Below are 8,153 nucleotides of genomic sequence, written 5' to 3' on the forward strand. Positions count from 1 at the left end.
GTGGTACATGTACTTCAGTTAGTAAGTTTCAATGCATTGTACACATCGACGCCAAGTTTATGCCAGTTTTCGTCATTTTTTTTTGCTATTTTATCATACGTGAGACAACCCCTTTAAACGGTGAAAATACTGGTGTTTTATTCTCATCAGTGATTTTGTGTGTTTGAACCCTACCAGAGTCGGAGTGCTCTTGTGATATAGGTGTACGCCTCTAACTTTAAAAGTTCATAATTTTGCCACCAGCCAGGGAACTTTTTCATCGCATTAAAAAAAGGAGAAAAATACTGGTTTATATCAAAAGTTTAGCTGCATTCATAATCGAGCTTAAACAAATTAGTAGAAAAGATTGATGCAAATCGATTGCTCTATACATCTAAAATAATGTGAGCTGTTTGATGCAGTATTATGTGGATGTACTCTTTGAAATCATCACAAAATGCACTTTCTTTGAACATATTAAAATGTGAATATAAGACATGTAGACCTACATTCTGATATTGATCACCAGTCTTAAAGAATACATTTAATTCAGGTAATTCTATATTTCCTAATGCATCGTTCTTTAACTTTTAATGATGCACTTTTACTCCCAGATAAGATTTACCACAATTAATAATATTGCTTTAATAAACCATAAAGGATGAATAGATGGTTCTTATTAAGTATACTGTGTTTAATTTTAAAGAAATGAGCATAACACACGGTATTTCTACCTTATGATACTATGGTAGACTACAGTTACTCTTTTAGCATCACCAATCATTTATTTTTTTGCGCTTTCTGCTATTAAATACACGATTACTTTCTCGTTATCAGTAATAAATATTTGCCATTAGTGCATTATCTAATAAGTACATTGTGTAGTTAAAGGTTTATCAGTTAAAATATATGTCTGTTATACATGTGTATTGTATTGGTTTTTAAAAGAGTGTCCCTTTTAAATATAGTATTAGAGATATATTGGCCATTTCCGAATATAAAATGTTTTTGAAGCTTACGAAATCTGGATGGTTTAATTATGAGAAATACATTTGAAAATGTTAAAAGTAAGTCCTTCCAGAGTTTCCACTAAAGACTGCATCTATTTTAGATAGTTCCATATTTAAGTCATAAATATCACACGGCCTATGAGTATAGCTGTACGCCTCATTTAGGGTCAGGCGTTTGATCCCAAAGCGAACGTTTTCTTTGCATCTGAAAAAGGACACAGTTCTGGTGTCTGTCGAGAGTGATATATATCAGATTTCAACTGTCTTCAAAGTCCAACCTAAATAAATTAAACAAAAGTTAAATACACTCAGCATCTGGATATTCATGACGTCTTTATAACTAAAGCGGACACTTGCGCCCACAATAACATGTGTATTGCTACCGGCGCTAGTTATAAAATCAACTAAAGTAGTCCGCCTACTGTTGTTTGAACTATTTATAGGACCATAAAGTATTCACCCCTGGATGTATATGGACGCATATAATATCAGTGCCATCTGCAAGCCTTAATGAGATGTTTAACATCAACGAGGTTGGACTGTATTTATATATTATTATTACATTCGGCTCTGGATTTCTATATATGGCATTTTTGTTTTATACATCATTTTGAGCTCTGTCTCATGCATATTTTTATCTTTTCAGTTTTGCATTTTCTATAAACACGACAATTGATGTTGAATCTGAGACATTTTACGACTATTTTTAGCAGTATGTTTTCTTCAATTTGGAAAATGTATAAGAACAATGGAGCCAGGTGCTTTAATTTGGACTCATCTGCTTTATATGTGTGTAAATCTTCGATGTAAGTATTACGTGTCTATTTTGTATTATTATCCTTTAGGTAAATAATAAATTATCTATGTTTGGCATGCTGTAAGGAACAACATAGAAAACAACGTTCGTAAATAACTGGTTCGTTTGTAGGTTTAATATTTCAAAGGGGCACAGAGAAGGTCGATGCAATTTAACCGAATTCATTTTAATGTCTCATTATGTTTAACTCTTTTGACCTGAATGATTAAAAGTTAAAAAAAATGTTTGTGTATAGTTAAATAAATATATGGATATTTTGGCGTTTTACTTACTGGGGGATTTGTAACCACATAGTTTTTAATTCAACAAACCCATTTGTAAAGCATGGTATATATTTATATATACACAAACCATAAGCATTCTTATCATTTAAGTGTAAAAATGAGTTAATCATTATAGTAAAGAAAACGGTGTTTTTTTTTTTGTTTTTTTTTCATCAATCTTTATAATGTCCCTTCAATTGTCGGTTTCTTTACTTAACCATTGGTTTTGTGAATGAAAAGTGTGCGTTTCCCAGAATTTAAACGAATTTAGGTACGATCGTTTTAAGAACAAAATTTGTGCATTGGCAAATACACAGTCAAACCCCGTTGGCTCGAACTCACAGGGACCGTCGAAAATACCTCGAGCCTTAGAAAATTCGAGCCAAGCGGAAATGCTTTATTTCAGAATATAGAAACCGTTCCTTTATATCCAGTTTGAGCCAACGAACAATTCGAGCAAAACTAGTTCGAGTCAATGGGGTTCTAATGTATGTAAATAATGAACGTGTGTTCACTAAACAACACAAAAAGCCATGCAATGACCAAATAATGCAATACATACATTAGCAGCAGTTCTAAAACATTTTATTTTTATTTTTTATCTCATTGACCTTGAATATACATCTATAACGCTAAAATAACGCTTCTATTCGGTTGTTTGAAGGCACCGTCATTTTATCGACGTAACGTACATGTCAACTATTGACCAATTACAGTTTTTTGTACTATACTAGGAATTTCGAAGAAGTTATTATATCGTCTTTTCCCATCACCGGCCTCTTTTTTGCACTAAAAGCGGTATGCAGAAGGGTTTGCTACATTCATCGGAATATAGATGCATCTGAAAGGCTGCTGTAACAGTAAAATGCATTCGGAGCTCCTCGGCCATTTTTTCAAAAACAACCTCGGATGTATATGGACGGTTTACATACTTAAAAAGTGGTACGTTTAAGTCCGCTGCAAATAGATCGCGTAGTAATCTTATTTAGTAGTTAAAATTTATGACTTAACTCTTGGGAATCGTAATTATGTTTGCAATAATACACTTCACTGGCAATCAATTTAAACTGAGAGCAATGAATACAACTCTTAAACACTACATTTAATTAATGCTTTTATTAAAAAAATACGGACTACTTCAACAGATGTACCGGCATACATCCGAGGTTGTTTTTGAAAAAATGGCCGAGGAGTTCCGAATGAGTAAAATGAACCCACTAGACAATAAATCCTCAAGCGTCTATTACATTTTGACCCGCGTTAGAGATGGTCATGGTTTAACAGTTTGCGGCTGGTATCGTTTCTGCAGTTGCCATTGTCCTTTTGAGACTGGATAGATTTTATATAAGAGCAAGTAGTACTGTACTTCGTAAATGGCCATATCCCACACGATGAACTTTTACTCCACGTATGAATTATTCAGTACGAACATCTCGTGACCAGAACACATAAACCTCTTATACTCAATGTCTGTCGACGAACATTAAAAGCTATGTTTGCGGAAAGTGCAATGTAAATGGCCCATTTGTATCTCATTTGGAAAAATTAAATTGACAGTGACAACGTGACAAGTACTCGTAGAATTATATTAATGTGGTAACATTTCAGTGCGCTGTGATACATTTATATAGGCCTTATGTAAGCGTTTGAACTATATTGGCAATTCAAGTATTTCTAAAATGTAATGACCCATTGCGCCATTCAGGTCGGATATTTATGGAATGTGATCACATTACAATCCCCAGTGCACACAGATTGCTCCATTCCTTGGGCCTCTTTAAATGAAAAAAACGTAAAGCTTACCATCGTACTTTTCCGGCGTAACCTCGTTTTTGAATAAAAATAACCCAAAGCCATTCATGGCATAATTTCTGCATACCTTTACCGGTCAACCTAAACACTTTTATATAAACCATTTCATTGTAATTAAAATGCACTATTTACAGATTATTTTTTTTATTACGAAATAAAATAGGGCAAATCATTACGAGTTTCAAAATTACGATAAAAACGTCTGGATCTCTTCAAGTTATCTCGATATATGCTCATATTGTCTTTGAAGTCCACCTTTTTGAAAAGCGTTGCAGTAACGCGATCTAGCAAACGGCTGTAGCGTGATTGGTTAATTGACATTATCACGTGATGCTTCCATAGTAATAAATAAAGGTCAAAATGTCCGTCCGCTTATGTATGTTTATGTATAATCCATGGAAATATCTAATTGTTGACAGTAGAATTGTATGTGTAATATGTGTAATATGTGTAATATGTATAATATGTGTAATATGTGTAATATGTGTAATATGTATAATATGTGTAATATGTGTGATATGTGTAATATGTATAATATGTGTAATATGTGTAATATGTGTAATATGTGTAATATGTGTAATATGTATAATATGTATAATATGTGTAATATGTGTAATATGTATAATATGTATAATATGTATAATATGTGTAATATGTGTGATATGTGTAATATGTATAATATGTGTAATATGTGTGATATGTGTAATATGTATAATATGTGTAATATGTGTAATATGTATAATATGTGTAATATGTGTAATATGTGTAATATGTATGAACACGATATTTTAGTTCGTAAAACAATATGAAGTTATTAGTTAAGCTGCAATTGATACACAAAAGGCTTATTACGCTTTAAGGGACTAGACAACAGATTGCCCTAATATCGGCAAGCACAGAATTTCCCCAAAAGCCTATAGAATTGTCAATGCAAGCTGGTAGGAGGCAGATAATACATATTTTTTACATTAGTAAAAGAAAACACAACACTCGTGTTGCTGTCTCATCTTATTTTCCCCATTTTAAAATAGCACAGAATAGTTTTCCAGTATAGATCATATCTGTTTATGAGTACAGATAAATATACCGATGCTTTTTAGACTGACTGAGGTTTACGTAGAAGACAACCACAGTACATTACAAATTTGAAAAATGCGCAAATCAGAGAAAGATGGATGTGATACGTCAGTAAGTAAGATTCCATGCGTACACAACGATGTTAATTTTAAGTTTTTGACATTTTAATTGCAATGGTATCATCTGGTGTCTAGTCCCTTTTATATATTCCGAGATATTGCGGCTTGCCGATGAAGTGTATTATTGCATAATTAATCAAGGCTCACAAGAGCACTTTTTGTTTAAGCGCTAAATTGGAATAACCACATGATCTACTTGCAGCTTAGTTAAATGTAAAGATTTCTGACATTGTAAATCGTCCTTATACAATCGAGGTTGTTTTCGATGGAAAATGGCCGAGGTGTTCCGATTGCTTTCCAACTTTCATGAGTACCGAACGAAGCCATTATGAGCAACAAAAAATGTACCCATTAAACGGCATACGTAATTCACACTTTGGAACCTTATGGTTTCTGGAAAGAAAAATAATTCCTTCCGACGCGCCTTTTAAACCAAGAACAATATTAACAGCACGTATCTATTTGGCATTATATACTTTCATATTTAATTTAACAAATTTTAAGAAAATTAAATAATTATCAATGGAGGGAATTCTTTCTCAGCGCCGATTGTTTAATTGTCCGCCCTTCTTTATTTTGGCGCCTTTCTTTCTTTTCTCTAGTTTTAATCCGGTTCGGACGTGTGTTTTCTTGTATCATTTTTTTCAATACATCGATCCGACCTGCCAATCAAACTAATCATTATTGACCAATGAGAAAGCTGCAAATTATTCACCGAGTCCCGTCCGCCATCTTTACCCACACACACAGCAGCGATAACTGTTTACAACCGGACATTTTATTGGAGTTTTAAGACTTATTTGTGAAAATGGTTAAACGATGCGGATGGGGAATATGTTATGCGGATGAAAGGTATACGGAGGGAGTAAATGGAGGCCGATTTAAACGATTTCCGACCTATAATCCGACATTGAGAAGTGCAAACGCTGGATTAAAGCCTGTGGACGGCCACACGAGAAACTGAATGTTAACAGGATAACCCAGCACGAAGATGTCTGCTCGAAGGTTAGTATATTAAAATTTGGTTTTCTCGTAAAACGGTCAAAATACAATCATTTCAATTATAATTCTGAATTCTGCAAATGTTTATTTTGTTTACTTTCTTGTGTCCTAAATATTGACCTCCATGATCATGCTATTTGAAACCTTAAACAGTTTCCATCAGGTTATGAATGTGTCAAGTTTAAACTACTTTTTATTGTATAATATGTTACTGACTGGCATTGTGGAGTCTTGTCACACTAATTATATTTTACTATTATGCATAGTCAAGCTTTTTCATGGAGGAAATGGACCATCTAAAGAGTATCCTGATCCATTATCAGCTGATGGCTGGAGAATAAAATCTTCAAGAAAACTCCCCACAAAGCGGTCACTTGGAAAGGAAACTTATGGCAGCATTTATACACAAAATGCAAGTGTATGCATTTAATACAAGATATCACATGCCTGTACGTTAGAGTTTTATTTATCTTTATGGAGTGCGCGAAAGATTGAATAACATGTACCATTTAACTGAGACTGTATTATTTTGTAGACTTCTACTCATTTTTAAAATGCCACTGTTCCTTTTTCAATACAAAACAACAGCATTATAGTAGCATATATTTTAATACAAGTATTTTGTATGTTACAGAACAGAACACTCAAAAGAACTGAAGAGAACATTATTACACGGAAATTATACAGTTTTTTTGTGTAAATTTGCATATAAATATATCAACATTACAACAATTTTTTTCAGAGAAAAGCTGGTCCAGGATCCTGCAGACACTGTACCAGGAGTAGAAACACAGACCGAATGTCCATGTAAGTGAAACCAACACTCTAACAATGCCTGTGATCTTGTTGTCAGTCTTGTTTTACTTGGGTCTTCACAGGTTGTGTGGTAATTTAATGGTGTGAACTCTTTCGGTAAATCAATAGGTGCTGCATTTAAAACAGAGGTATTCCCACACTCTTGAGAAATGGTAGGAGTCAGTTTTAAACATCTTGTCTTAAATGTAAAATTAATTATGCATTTATTTTCAGGGACATCACCTTTGGATATGTTTGCACTTACCGCTCAGAATGCTTCCCTAAAAGAACAGTTGTCACAAAAAGAAGTCCAAGTTGAAGAATTACAGTTTGCACTTTCATCAAATTGTTGTGAAATTCAGATTTTAAAGCAACTGGTGGGAATATAAACCAACTTTAAATGTCGATATAGTTCTGCTCAAAGAAGCAAGAGTTAAAATTAAATTTTGTTTAAATATTATACAGGAATCATATGATTTTATTTCTGCTTCTTTGATATAATTGAATAACTGTTAGTTTATTCATGTTTGGAATAAAGCATTGTAAAGTGAATTGTGTGTTTGTAGTTCATTTATTTAATTAAATTTAAAATTTGTAAACTTGGTCTGTGTATCTATCTGGCAAAGGACAGGTTTCCTTTTCCGACTGTGCTACTATGACTTGGTTCACTGGAACTAGCTTGATCTTTGATCCCTTGGGCACATTCCATTGTTGGGGAATACTTGTGTAACTTTGTTGATCAGGAACATGGGTGAAGTTGTGCAACTTGAGTTCCTAAAGTGACTTGATTAAGCCAACCACATGTGAACAATGACCGCTCAATCTATAAAAAATTGAAAACAGAGATTGTTGACAGAACAAAACAAAAGCATGATATCATGCTGTGAAATTGGCATGTTTATCCTACACTGACCCGTGAAGTATCATTTGACTTTCCAGATGTAAAATGTCTAAAACGAGGCAGTAAGTAGAAATATGAAAACCAATAATTTGAAATACAACATACAGTATATTACTTCTTTCTCTACTCGACGACTTGCAAATATTTTTTTCGCATTCCGTATTACGGCATGAAATGTAAAAGACATGGCGATCTAAAATTGCTTATATTACACAATGTATATTTAAGAATAAAGCTACTAGTATAATAAAATTTGTTAAATACAATTGGAAATCCACATACCCTGCCTTTCATGAGCAATACGTATATCGTATGGAATCCCTCTCCACATCGACACTTAACATATGAGGCTTGTCGTTTTTTCTCATTTTAGGCCAG

General features: G+C 33.4%; 1 long non-coding RNA gene across 1 annotated transcript; it reads left to right on the forward strand.

The window, feature by feature from the left end:
* The first annotated feature begins 5,944 nt into the window (after window positions 1-5,944).
* LOC128221163 (uncharacterized) lies at window positions 5,945-7,524 on the forward strand. The gene is made up of 4 exons (XR_008258905.1): window positions 5,945-6,082; window positions 6,351-6,528; window positions 6,822-6,886; window positions 7,109-7,524. It is a non-coding gene; the product is annotated as an uncharacterized LOC128221163 (long non-coding RNA).
* The last annotated feature ends 629 nt before the right edge of the window (window positions 7,525-8,153 follow it).

Source organism: Mya arenaria, chromosome 16 (genome assembly GCF_026914265.1).
Source record: "Mya arenaria isolate MELC-2E11 chromosome 16, ASM2691426v1".
NCBI classification, from domain to species: Eukaryota; Metazoa; Mollusca; class Bivalvia; order Myida; family Myidae; genus Mya; species Mya arenaria.